The 14,770-nt window shown below is 40.4% G+C and overlaps 1 protein-coding gene across 4 annotated transcripts in view; it reads left to right on the top strand.

The window, feature by feature from the left end:
- The window catches only part of MRTFB (myocardin related transcription factor B), a 201,696-nt gene that overhangs the window by 126,551 nt on the left and 60,375 nt on the right, over positions 1 to 14,770 (top strand). The gene's annotated exons all lie outside the window — the stretch shown is intronic.

Genomic DNA, 14,770 nt, shown 5'->3' with positions numbered 1-14,770 from the left:
TTTGATTTTCTAGTGTTCTTTGGGAGGAAAACTCCCCACAATAACCATCAGCTGCCCCCTCACCTCTCCACCGGCTCTTCCTCGTCTTCTGGAGACCCAGACAGTAAATATAGTTGTCTGCCCAAGCAGCAGTCTGAGCTTCTTCCAAAATGATATTCCTTCTTTTCTTTTTCATACATTTAGAAAAGGAGAATGTGGTGACGGATTGTTGCATATTTAAACAATAAGAAGAAGGAACGATAGTTGTTTTCTTATTGGAGTTGAACTTCTTTTGGGTACTGGTTGAAACAAACATGTAGATGGAAACAAAGGACACACAATGAAGTATCAATAGCTGCTGCCAGGAACCAGACAGCGGGGTTGCCCCCGCTTGTGCGCTGCAGGTCTTCTTGTAGACTCCCGTAAAATCAACACCGGTAGAGCTTCTAGGGCACGTTCTAGAGACTCACTGAGGAGAACTTAATTTTTTTAAATCAGTAACTTAAAAAGGGGATTATCTATGTATCATTTAAGTCAAGTTCTAGTGTTAAGCTCCTATTAACATCATAAATTTTTAACAATTTTTACGCTACTTGAAAAACCGGGAAAAGTGGAGGAAAATGCAGTTGGAGAAATAAAAAGATGTTACAACAACAGTATGATAAGGAGTGTAGAGAGCAAGAATTAAAAATATAAAAGCAGGGTAGGAGAATTATCAACAGGAACAGCAAAACTGCCTTGAGATGATTACATAATGTATCGATTCTTTCCCTAACAGTTGTGACCATGCTTTGAATTTATACATGTGCTGTAGTATAATGTCACAAAGCAAGAGCATGGACTCTGAAGTGAGATATACTTGGGATCAAATCCCATTTTCTAGCTCTGTGACCCTAGACAAGTTCACTGCTCTGAGCCTTAATTTCCTCCTTTGTACAATGAAGATAAACAGTACCTACTTCATAGTGTCTTTATGAGATACCCAGTTTCATGCCAGTTTGCCATCCCTCTTCTAATTTTTTTAACCCTTTGTTACTTTTCCTTTCTATTTAAAATTTAATTTTTAAAATCTTGTGTATATTGGCAAAGTAGAGAAGTACTTACATATCTTACTGTCATGTAAATTCATCAGTATAAAGAGGTGTACAGGGACAGAACTTTCATATTTTTAAACACTCCACAGAAATGACTGGATGATAAAATTCATCTACCTCACCACAGTTGCACTGAACTAGGCTTCGCTTTCTATCTCAACAGACTGTATTTCTACTTATTTTTTGCTAGCGATAGGGCTGAGGGGGAAAAAAAAAAGAGAGATATCAAAGGTGATCTGTACCTCAAAGGTAGTGACACCGAAAGAGGATTAGACCTGAGTTTAATTAGAACAGAAAAAATAGGAGAAATTTTGCAGAAAGCTACTTTTTTTCCTTGGTGTCCTCTGAAAATGACTACGTTCCTTTCCAGGGTTGAACTCCTGGAATTCAGTGTGTCACAGTCACTGCCTGCAGATGAGCACCAGCGGTGACCTTATCAGACTCTTGGGACAGGCCACTGCTGAGCTTCTTTTGCTGCTAGGTCCTGGGTCATATGTCAGTTTTATTAATCTGTGAAAGCTTATTGATATGGCAGCAATGTTCAAACACTAAAATGCCCCAGAGTCTAATTAGATCCTATGTTGTCTTGTCAAAAGACAAATTTCTGACTATTTAGTCATGTCTGTGGTTTATGCCTCGTGTTAAGGGATACTAATTTAAAATACTACCTTTCACATAAGTAATATTTGATGTTCCACTCATTTGTGGCAGTGTCTGAATCAAAAGTTTTCAGGTAATGAAGGAAGAATAGATTTTGGTCCATTCCATTCTAATCGTAGCGACACAGCCAGGTCTCTGGCGTTTGTGATGGTGTCTGCTGCGAGGGGTGGGAGGTCGACCTCTGCTTCTCAAGTAGTTGCTCTCGTTCTTGCTTCTTTGGGGACATTTTAGAATTCCTGTTATTGTTGACAGTGCTAATTAGCTGAAATTATTATTAGGGGGAAAAACAGATTTTGTAAGCAGATAATCATAGGTTTCAAAGTTTATGTGACACCTTAGCAAGAAAATTTAGTAATACCTGTTGAAAGTTTAAGGGAAAAATGTTCCAAGTGTCAACCGCCTGTGAATAGTAGTCACCACATACCAGAGAATTCTTTGGATAATAAAGCATATCTCCTCACAGTTTTGCTAATGCTTATATAAACTTTTTGATAAATACCAACCCACATATATAGTTGGAGAATTTAATTATTTTCTGCTTCAGGTGAGAAATGGCAACAAATGTCATGAATTCTGATCAACTTCAAAATAGAACATTTTCCTTAGACTGGTTTCTTTTGTCAAAGCAGCAGTAGGGAATCTCACCTTTTGACTTATCCACAAAAGGTTGAGAACGTTTTTTAATAGGGCTCATCACAGATGAGATTTAAATTTAATTTCTCGTTCTAACAACTAAAGGATATTACACATCACTGACTTGACAACTTACAAATTAATAATCATGAAACTTGAGGGGAAAAATCAAATAAATTGAGATGTTTAATTCAGATAAGTGGTTTAATACGAAGCGTTACTGAGATAATGAATCATAATGCCAGTGCCACCAGCTAGTTATATCCCGTATTTATCCAAGACAAAATGGTAGCAAATCAATTTAAAGAGGAAAAATTGATGTTCGATGTACGGAGCTCTCTAATGGTGAAAATGAAACACCAAAGAAAGAAAGCTGGCTTGTGTATTAATTACTTTGACTGAACTACCTGCTCTAACAAGCAACCCCCAAACTCAGTGTTTTAACCAATCAAAGCGCATTTCTTGCTCAAAACATAGTCCCAGGTGGGTTGGGCAGCTATCCTAGTCAGCCGTCCTCTAAGAAATGACTCGGGGATCTGGGCTCCTTTTATTGTGTGGCTCAGCTGTGGCTGGTGGGGAGAAGAGCTACTGCTTTGGGGAACCACATTCCCAATTCTGTCGTAGACTGGCTAGTAACAGTTGTGATAAAGCATGTGAAAGTTTGTGGCAGACTGCATCATAGACAGCGGAGTGGGTTAATGGGGTGCGCTGGGACATGGCTATAGGAGATCTATGTATGGAAAAAATGCACATTTGTCTGAGATATTCTGAGCAGTTCAACCTAGGGAAAATAGGCTAAATAAATACCTTTATTAAAGCACCAAAACTTTTCTGAGTGACAAGTTATCTCATACATACTCTACCTGCACTGTCCATTAGCCTCATATGCCTGTTCAGATTTACATTTAAAATCATTAAAAATGAAGTAAAATTTTTTAAAATTTACCTCCTCAGCCACATTCTCCACGTTTCAGTTACTCAGACGCCACACCTAGTTAGTGGCTTCTCTATAGAACCATGCAGATTATAAACCATTTCCATCACTGCTGGACGTCCTCTTGGAAAGCTGCTCACCCCAGCTTTGCAGGTCCAGAGTCTCTTAAAACCCAGTCCCTGTGCCACTTCCTAAAGAAAGTCACCTGATCCTATCAGCTAAAAATAATTTCTTCTCTATCATATACTCCCAGTAACTTGCTCTGCATCTTTTTATGGCATGTCACCTTTTGCTACTGTAGTATGTGTCTGTACTATCTTCACTATTAGACCATAATATTTCTTGGAGATACTGTCATTGTTTGGATGATTTTTATACCTCACTCCCAGTGCCCTGCATCTCAAAGATACATTACTATTATGCAATAAGTTTTTGAAGAATATTATACCCCTCTCTGCCTTCTTAAACAATATAGTTTGAACTATTACCTTCAGATATAATTTAAAATTCAATTATAAAGTGATGGCTAACCCAAAATGTAATGCATTGGTGCCTTAAGTCATTGTTGAGGTGTATAAAACTGTTTGCCCATGCACAGAATGATCCCTAGATCATTACTAGATTACTAGAATCATTGTTTATTATTTGATTTTTGTCATCTGCCATGTTCGGCTGCTTTTCGCTTTTCTGACCTGCTGCTTCTAATCTTCCAAGTAAGCAACAAATAAACAAAATGTAATAGTGGAATCCTGATTGTGTTGTTGATTCAATTAAAATGTATTGAGTCACACTGGGAGAAGCAGACAAATAAGCAGTTAAAATAGAGAATGCTACCGAGCCTTCTTCTGTAAGTAAAGCGCGTGAACTTTGCAGCATCTATTTTCATTTCTTTGGGAATTTCTTCTTTCTTTGTTTTCTGCCAGTGTTCTCCATAACTGAAAGTGTTGTACAAGTGAGGTATTGCTAAATTAATGGGTCTTTTAAAAATAAATTTGAAGTGTATGATACGGTCCTTAAAATAAATTCAAACAACATACAGGTATGAAGGAGAAAGTAGAAGATTCTTTTTCCCAGATGTAATTCAGTGTCTTTTAAAAATGGGTATATGCTGCCTTTGAGATGAAATTATGTAATTTAACTTGTTATTGGAAATCATTTTATTTGGCAGAAATTTGAGTGCTTCTCCACAGCATCACTCTGGAGGTTGTAAACCTCTATAAGCAATGGCATTCAGGGAGCTCACAGCCTGCAGTGGGAAACTGAATGATCATTTAGAAGTTAAAATGCACACACACATAAAAGACATAGCAGAAGAAACCTCTATCTGCTTTAGTCCAAATGAGTGAGGATCACAGACTGAGCGCCAGGCGTCTCTCTTGTGCTTCAGACCTGCACGGTCATCTACATCCCTGACGCCTCAGTAGGCCCCTTACTTCTTCCCATGAAACACATTCCTCCAGGGCTTCCTGTCTCTCCGTCAGTGGCACCTTCGTCCCCCCATTAGCTCACGGCAGGAACCCAAAATGGGAGTGATCCCTGATACCTTCCTTGACCTTCTCCTCATAGCCTGTCACCAAATCTGGTTATCGAATCTGTCAGTTCTACCTCAAAAATATTTCATTTCTCAACAGCACTGTTTCACCACAGCCCCACCCTTATCCAGGTCCCCTTCCTCAAATAGAATCTCAACAGGAATCATTACTCAAGTAGAGATAGAGCTGCCCAGCTGATCTCCGCCTACGCTCTGGCCGCCTTCAGCAAGTGAGGCCCTGCCTCTGTGCCACTTCTCTCTCTCTCCACAGCTGTTCTCTCCCAGAACGCCTCTGCCTGCCCACCCATCCCCACCCCATCCCCACCCGATTGGCCTGAACAACTGCAGCTCATCCTTTGATCTGCATCATCGTGCACAGTTGCTCTGACATTAGGATTGCACACAAGTTGTGTCACAAGTTCACTGTTCTCCTTATGTTTTTGTGGGCAAATTGGCACATGTGTGTGTAGGTATACATATATAACGTTGAACAACGTGGGAGTTAAGGGCGCCAGCCTCCCACCCCCCTGCCATGCGCAGTCAAAAATCTGAGTACTGTTCTCTCTGCCTCAGAAACAAAGGAATTGACAGATGACTCAACCAAGGGCAGGAAACCAAAACGGTTTGGGTAAAATCAGGACTCAGACCCTAATTCTTTTGATTCCACATATCGTGATCTCTAATCAAACACAAACTTTTCCCCCACTTAGTTAAAGATGTGTAAAATGAAAATACAGGTACTGTATTTATTGAAAAAAAAGTCCACGTGTAAGTGGACCTGTGCAGTTCAAAGCCATGTTGTTCAAGAGTCAACTGTGTGTGTGTGTGTGTGTGTGTGTGTGTGTGTGTGTGTGTCCCATTCCTGAATCCACAAAATGGGAAGAAAAACCAGGATATTGAGCCAGGATCAAATGACCTCAAGAGAGTAGCATGTGCTTACTATTCTGGGAAAAACTGGAGGTAAATAATATTCCACTATTTTCCTGTTTCATTGTTAATTGTCTTTTTATTCAGAGAAGCTGCCTTAGGAATTTACCCTAAGGCATTTCAGAATCTTTTATATAACGTACATTTTCCCAATTTAGAGGGATTAGGAAAGAGCTTTAAGCTGTCAGCACAACACACATATATGGGATCTAAAAAAAACGGTACTGATGAACCTAGTGGCAGGGCAGGAATAAAGACACAGATGTAGAGAACAGACTTGAGGACACAGTGGGGAAGGGGAAGCTGGGATGAAGTCAGAGAGTGGCATGGACATATATACATTACCAAATGTAAAACTGATAGCTAGTGGGAAGCAGCTGCATAGCACAGGGAGATCAGCTCTGTGCTTTGTGACCACCTAGAGGGATGGGATAGGGAGGGTGGGAGGGAGACACAAGAGGGAGGGGATATGGGGATATATGTATACGTATAGCTGATTCACTTTGTTATACAGCAGAAACTAACACAACACTGTAAAGCAATTATACTCCAATAAAGATTAAAAAAAAAAAGTGTCAACACCTCTGCCTATGGCTGCACACTGAAATTCTAATGCAGCAGTGAAACATAGACTTTTTGATTACCCCCCAAATAAGAAAAATAAACATTATCTTCTTTTGGAAACATGGAGGGTTAAGAAATCTAGACATTCAGGTATAGAACCAGCACGGTCCTACAGATTAAAAATTAATTGTCTGAAAAAACAAATCAAGTTTTTTTTAAACCTCTTTACATTGCTGGTGATCAGGCAATTAAGTGGATGATTTTACTTTTGCAGTGCCTATTATTTGTGTTATACTTCAATTTATTCCACTGTGTAATTTATTTCCACTGCGTTTTAACCAAGTGAGATTTTTTTAGATGCACATAGGTATGTATAATATCTTTCTGTATGTCTGCCACAGGCTAACGTTGTCCCTGCCATTCTGTACCAGGTCCCCTGGCTTGATATCACGTTGTCATACCATGAGAAGCATACTTAATTCATTCCAACTTTTGACAAAAAGGAGAGGGGAATTTGTGTGAAGGTATGATCAGTTTAAAGAAACATGGCCCATTTTTAGCAGCCTGTTTCCATGGAAACAGAAGCAGCAGCCAACCAGAGAGTTATCAAAGTACCTGTAAATTTCCAAGGGCTGAGTGTTGAAAACATTGTCTTCCTGACCTCATGGTGCAGATTAATGCAGGAAACCTACAGTGCATTAGCCTGGACTGCTAGCATTTTTAGTTTTTACTTCATTTTTGCTCTTTAATTCCTAATAGAGGGTAAATGCTGCATTCTTGACTGTGACCTCCCTACCAGCAAGGGACAGTGGTTTAGAATTCCACAGTTTGTATCACCTGCCTCTTCCCCCACACCCCTCACCCCAGCGGACGTCAAAGGATGCAGTAGACTTTCTGATATTGGATGAAAGGCAGTATTTCCTAGGTAGTCTAAGACCTAACTTTCAAACACTGATTTGCACAGTTTTTTTTAAATTAACTTAATGTTGTCTCTCCTTTTCCTAAATGGAAAATAATCATAATATAAAAATTCCTGATCAGAATGCCCTTTGCGCTCGGTGGTATCAGAGGTTTAGATTTATGTGCATACTGTGTTAACTCTGCTTTTGCTTCAGACAGGAGTGTTGACGGGAGTTTGCTTAATGAGCGCGGATAGCATGGCTCTTATAGGACACACCACCATTTTATTTTTGGCCTCTTTGCATTTCATTATTTTAAGTTACTTGAAGAAGAACCTTATTTTATGATTGGCAAATCAGACCCCTGAAAATACAACCAAAAATCTGTGATCTTCGGTTGCTACTTTTTATCATCTATGAGAGTGCTTAAGTGTTTGTACGCTTCTCTAATGCAGCCTAAATTTCACATTAACTGTAAATGGAGATGAAAATAAATTACTGTCTACCAGTTTTTCATGCTCTTCTTTACTCCTTTGCCCTTAGTGTTCCCTTTTTCAGTCTTCTTTTACCCTTCAAAACAATATAATTAGATTTTGTCTTCTGTTCTACCACCAACATCAATTCAGAAATATCTGAAGCCTCGAATTCATACAACTAAGCAAGACAAGTGTTGGTTCTGTCCCATGATAATCACTTGCCCATACAAAATCTTCTTGGTGATTTATTCTTAAACTTGGCTAGAATTCTTTTTCCTTAGAAAATAGTAACTCAGTTATATACTTGTAAGTATACCGTACAAAATTAAGTAAAACATGTTTATTAAAACTTCTATATGGTGAGCATTGTAGAAGGTGCTAGAATACAAGGATGAGATTTAGAAGGGGAATTAGAGGCCCCCCCAAAACCCAACAAAACCTAGAATTTGGTGTGACAGGAAATATGATATAATATGTAGCTGTTATTGTAGTTATCAAATCCTTAAAAGATGAAGTAACCGTTGGTGGTTAACGGAATTATGATGGTGAGGGGGGCTAGCTAGCGATGGGTGGGAAATAAGAAATTTGATTATTGAGTAATTAGTGTCTTAAAGTCAGTTGCTCTGCCAACTGTTCCATTTTTTCTATTGAGGTAAAATTCACACAACATAAAATTAACCATTTTAAGTGAACGATTCAGGGGCATTTAATGTATTCACAGTGTTGTGCAAGTACACCTCTGTCTAGTTCCAAGACATTTTCATCAGCCCAAGAAAAAACCCTGTAGCCATTAAGCAGTGACTTCCCCCCAGTTCCAGGTAGCCACCAATCTGAGCTCTGTCTCTGTGTATTTACCAATTCTGGATATTTCACATCTATGGAATCATATATATGATGTTTTGCCATCTGGCGTCTTTTACTTAGCGTAATGTTTTTCAAGTTCATCCATGTTGTGGCTTATATAGTACTTGATTTCTTTTTATGGCTGAATAATATTCCACTGTATGGATGGACCAGGATTTGTTTATTCATCTCTTGATGACATTTGGACTGTTCCCACCTTTTGGCTGTTGTGAATAGTGCTGCTGTGAACGTGGGTGTACATGTGTGTGTTTGAGTACCTGTTTTAACTTCTTTTCAGTTCACCTAGAAGTGGAATTGCTGGCCTGCAACTGTTCTTAACTAAAATTTTATATAATGAGCTTGAGAAAGAACTGCGAAATGTTCTAATTTTGTATCTTGTGGTCTTTTTCTCTGATGAAATGATATCGTTCACAGCCAGTGAGTGACTCGCCATTTCCTAACTGACTTCTCTCCCCCAAGCTGTTGCCATTATTAGTTGGAGCATGTCAAGACAAAATAACCATGTTTCTCTTTTCAACTTGTTCTTCGCAGTCTGCAATGATTATGTCAAATCTCCTTCACTAGCCTCAAAACTGACGTTTCCTTCATTCATCTCACTTTGAACAGATGACCTTTCTTCCTCCTTCTCTGAGAAAATAAAAGCCATCATCTGGGGACTCTCTGGACGTCCCAGACCACATCTATAAACCTATCTGCAGCTGTATCCAATCCTCATTGCCTTCCTGTCATGATAGAGGAAGTGTCTCTTAACAAGGTTGTTCTTGTTTGCTCTGAATCCCCTCCCCTTCAAGGGATCTGCTACCTCTTATTCTCTCCTTTATTCTCATTCATATTCATTCATTCCCATTCTCTCCCTCCTCTCCCCTCCCCTTTTCTCTCTCGCTCTTCATCGCTTGTAAACCTGTTCAAGTATGTTCCAACCTGAAGTTCCACACCCCTCAAGCTTTCGCCTCTCTCCTACCTTCCTGGGCAACATCTTCTTTTTTTTTTTTTTTTGCGCTACGCGAGCCTCTCACTGTTGTGCCCTCTCCCGTTGCGGAGCACAGGCTCCGGACGCGCAGGCTCAGCGGCCATGGCCCAGGGGCCCAGCCGCTCCGCGGCATGTGGGATCTTCCCGGACCGGGGCACGAACCCGTGTCCCCTGCATCGGCAGGCGGACTCTCAACCACTGTGCCACCAGGGAAGCCCCCTGGGCAACATCTTGAAAGCATTGTTTCCATTACTATCATTCTTACTCTTACCCCTCCCTAACCTCTTCCAGCCTGGTTTCCATCCATCACTCCAAACAGCAGCACCTTCATGTATTACAACAGCAGCATCGGACCCAGTTGGTCGTGACCCCTTTCTAGAAACACTTTTATACACACTCTCCAGGCTCCTCCTCCTCCTTAGGCAGCTTCCTCTCACTTCCTTTTTTGGACCTTCATCCCCTATCTGACCTATAAAAATGGGCTTTTAATTGTTGGATTTCCTAGGAACTTGGTCCTGTGCTTCTTGTTGTTGCCTCCTCTTTCTATGTTCTCTACCTTGGCAAACTCCCATAGCTTCAAGTACTACATAAGTGACAACTTCCAAATTTTAGCCTCCTGCCAAGAGCTACCTTCTGAAATCTGGACCCATAGAGCCAGTTGTCGCTTTGACATCTCAGCTTCTAATTCAGACATGTCCAAGACTGAACTCCCTAAATGGCCATGATGTATTCTTTATTCAGTCAGTGGCCCACCCACGTGCTTAAGCCAGAAACCCACGCATCATCTTTATCTTTTTTCCTTCAAACACAACATCCAGTCCCTCAGCACATAGCGTTGATTTTGTTCTAAGTATTTCTCAAATCTGTCTATTACATCTCTCAGCTGTGTTGGAATTGAAGAAAAAAGAATGAGAAGTCTTAAGCTTACTAGGTTTCTGTCCTGGAACATGAGAAGAATTCTACCAAATTTATAAGTAAATATGTGGTTTACAAGAGAAAGCTTAACCTGAGCTTATGACAACCACTGTAAGTATCTCTGCATTCAGTCAAAAACCCAGCCCCACCACTCTCACTAATTCTTTTGATATCTATTGGTCCCTTACTGCTTAATAGTTATTTCAAATTTTACTATTACTTTGGCATAATATTGCTGATAGCCTTAGGTAAGAGTAAGTGATCTTTGTTTCTGAATTTAAAATTGCCTTAAAGCATGTTGATGTATATTATGGGGAAGGGATGAGCAAAAAGGTCCTCTCTCTTGCCTTGTAAGTGGGGATATAGATTGGTACAACCATTTGGATTGCAAAGTGTCCCTATCAAAATTTTCAGTGTGTGTGTGTATTTTAAGTGAGTGTGTATATATATATGTGTGTATATATATATATCTTTAAGTGTTTATACATACACACAAACATACACACACACGATGACACAAAATGAAGATAATCACTGCAGCATTGTTAATAATAACAATAATAGCAGGAAATCTAGAAACTTAAATGTATATGATTGACACATCCATATGTTAGATACAGCCACTAAGATAACCAGAAAGAAGAATGAGCTGGATTTCATGGGTGGTTTTTTTTTTTAAGCAGATTATCGAACTGTGTGAATGGTATGATGCCTCCGCGTGTATTTCCTTTGCATATTTTATACTTAGCATTGCCAGAATAGTCACGAAACATTCTCTAGAGCCATAGAAATTTAATAGTGGTTACCTTTATGGAGGAGGACTGGAGGTCTCTGGTGGGATGGACTGACTTTCACTTTTTTTTAATTGAAGTATAGTTGATTTGCAATGTTGTGTTAGTTTCAGATGTATAGCAAAGTGATTCAGTCATATATTTTTTCAGATTATTTTCCATTATATGTTATTATAAGCTACCAAATATAGTTCCCTGTGCTATACAGTAAATCCTGTTGCTTATCTATTTTTTATAGTAGTTTGTATCTGTTAATCCTGTATATACCACATCTTCTTAAATCAGTCGTCTTGATTGTCACTTGGGTTGTTTCCGTATCTTGGCTTTGGGATGCGTGTATCTTTTTGGAATAGTGTTTTCATTTTTTCCAGATACATATGCAGGAGTGGAATTGCTCAATCACATGGTTACTCTGTTTTTAGTTTTTTTAAGGAACCTCCATAATGTTTTCCATAGCAACTGTACCAATTTACATTCCTACCAACATTGTACAAGGGTTCTCTTCTCTCCATACCCTCTCCAACATTTATTATTTGTAGACTTGTTGTTGTTGTTATTGGCCATGACATGCAGCTTGTGGAATCTTAGTTCCCTAAGATTGAACCCTCGGCAGTGAAAGCACAGAGTCCTAACTACTGGACCACCAGGGAATTCCCTGTAGACTTTTTGATGATAGCCATTCTGACCAGTGTGAGGTCATTGTGGTTTTAATTTGCATTTCTCTAATAATTAGCGATGTTGAACATCTTTTCATGTGCCTGTTGTCTATCTGTATGTCTTCTTTGGAGAAATGTCTATTTAGGTCTTCTGCCCATTTTCTGATTGGGTTGTTTGATTTTTTTTGATATTGAGTTTTATGAGCTGTTTGTATATTATGGATATAGTTGGTCGCATCATTTGCAAATATTTTCTCCCAGTCCGTAGGTTGTTTTCATTGTGTTGATCGTTCCTTTGCTGTGCACAAGCTTTTAAGTTTGATTAGGTCCCATGTGTTTATTTTCGCTTTTATTTCTTTTGCCTAGGGAGACTGATCTAAGAAAATATCTTTCACCTTTTTTTTTTGTTGTTGTTGTTGTTGTTGTTTTTGGCGTTGCGCGGGCCCCTCACTGCTGTGGTCCCTCCCGTTGCGGAGCACAGGCTCCGGACGCGCAGGCTCAGTGGCCATGGCTCACAGGCCCAGCCGCTGCGCGGCATGTGGGATCTTCCCGGACCGGGGCACGAACCCGTGTCCCCTGCATCGGCAGGCGGACTCTCAACCACTGTGCCACCAGGGAAGCCCTCACCTTTTTTTTAATGTCCTTTTTTATGTGCATGTGTCACTTTTATTTTAACAAATAAATAGAAAAAATTTTATAAAATTTGGATTTTTAAAAAAAAAACTTTTTTGTTTTTTTTTTTGTCTGTGTTGGGTCTTTGTTGCTGCAAGCAGGCTTTCTTTAGTTGCACCAAGCCGGGACTACTCTTCGTTGCGGTGCGCGGGCTTCTCACTGTGGTGGCTTCTCTTGTTACGGAGCACGGGCTCTAGACGTGCGGGCTTCAGTAGTTGTGGCACGTGGGCTCAGTAGTTGTGGTACACGGGCTTAGTTGCTCCATGGCATGTGGGATCTTCCCACACCAGGGCTCGAACCCGTGTCCCCTGCCTTGGCAGGCGGATTCTTAACTGCTATGCCACCAAGGAAGCCCAAAACATGGATTTTTAAATATAGGTGTTAGTGGTACATACACTGTGTATTTCTGAATCCCAGGCTTAGAAGGAAAGCCTTCAGGATGTGACTGCTTACCCTGTGACTACAAAATACCCATTCACAGCAAAGAACTAAAAATATGGGAATCGTTTTATTTTTTTTTTAGTTTTTTGCGGTACGCGGGCCTCTCACTGTCGCGGCCTCTCCCCTTGCGGAGCACAGGCTCCGGACGCGCAGGCTCAGCGGCCATGGCTCACGGGACCAGCCGCTCCGCGGCATGTGGGATCCTCCCGGACCGGGGCACGAACCCGCGTCCCCTGCATCGGCAGGCGGACTCTCAACCACTGCGCCACCAGGGAAGCCCCGGGAAACTTTATGGAGTTAAATTTTTTTAATCCTGTTGATGATGGGGAGGCTCAGTATGTTTGATGGTAGGGGGTGTATGGGAAATCTCTGTACCTCCCGCTTGATTTGGTTGTAAACCTAAAACTGCTCTAAAAAAGTTTTATTTTTAATCCTTATGGTATTATGTTTGGAAAAAAAAGTGGTTATCTTCACCGATTATCTAAAGTAGTAGTAGTAACAATAATAATAACCACCACCAGCTTTTTTTTTTTTTTTTTTTTTTTTCCCGTTACGCGGGCCTCTCACTGTTGTGGCCTCTCCCGTTGCAGAGCACAGGCTCCGGACTCGCAGGCTCAGCGGCCATGGCTCACGGGCCCAGCCGGTCCGCGGCATGTGGGATCTTCCCGGACCGGGGCACGAACCCGTGTCCCCTGCATCGGCAGGAGGACCCCCAACCACTGCGCCACCAGGGAAGCCCAGCTTTTTAAACATTTTCTTCTGAGGAACAGAAAAAGCAGTCCATCAGTCTTTTGCTCTTTTGATACAGACTTTTTCAAGATGTCATTTGCCCCTAGCTGATTGAACAAATGCAGTTGTAAACTTTACTGCTGAACCAGCTGCTTGATAGAACACTGAAATCAGGGTTGAATGGGGCCCCCAAATGTAACTGTTCTAAGGTATTACTTAGGGGCCAGTTAATCCCTCCTGTATCTAAGTTCAAAAGATAATATGAAGATGTTGGCTTTTCTAAATTGTCTTGTTTTTATAGGACCAGGCCCTTAAATTAGCACTCTTTAAACAATGCATAATAAATTTTTGCCAAAGTACAACTACTTCATTCTCTTAACTACTCAGACATCTTTAAACAAATTTTTAAAAACTGAAACCAGGGTCTGTTTTTTGCCTAATATTATCTTCAGAGTCAATACATAGTCAATTCTAGAGTATTTTTCAGTTTCCCATCTTTGCTTTTGCCACTGGTTTACCCAGCCTTTACTTGACTGGCTCAGGGTTTCGGGGTGTTTTTTCCTCCCTTCATGATTCTGCAGTTTATTCTGTCCAGTGTCCTGTAATTAAATAATACACATTGGATCTTATCTTTGACTTGCAGGCAGCTGCTAATCCCCACCCCCACGCTCCGTCCCCACTCATCCCACCCTCCTTCATACCCCATAACTGAAACTAGCTATTTATAAAGAATTTCTTAAGACCATGGCTGCCTGCCATACTGCTTCCCAGAAAGTGTCATTTCTGCCTTGTTTTTGTTATATACGTTCCTCAGATGTCCCCTTGCAAATCCCCTGGCCCAAAACTGTGCTTTGTTTTGGCTTGTTCAACTCATGCCAAATTGCTATATGTTATTAAAATGCTGCATAATGTGGGTTTTTTCCTTTAGAGTAAAAAGGCACTTTATGTCATATTATGGAAACATTTCAAACATTCTACTTATAGAAACAAAAGAGAAAAGACATATCTTGGTTCAAAAAGCAGCTAAAAATTTTG

The sequence above is a fragment of the Leucopleurus acutus genome (genome assembly GCF_964270905.1).
Source record: "Leucopleurus acutus genome assembly, chromosome: 16".
Lineage (NCBI taxonomy): Eukaryota > Metazoa > Chordata > Mammalia > Artiodactyla > Delphinidae > Leucopleurus > Leucopleurus acutus.
The sequence above is the reverse complement of the archived record's forward strand: the minus strand, read 5'-3'. Positions and strand labels throughout refer to the sequence as shown.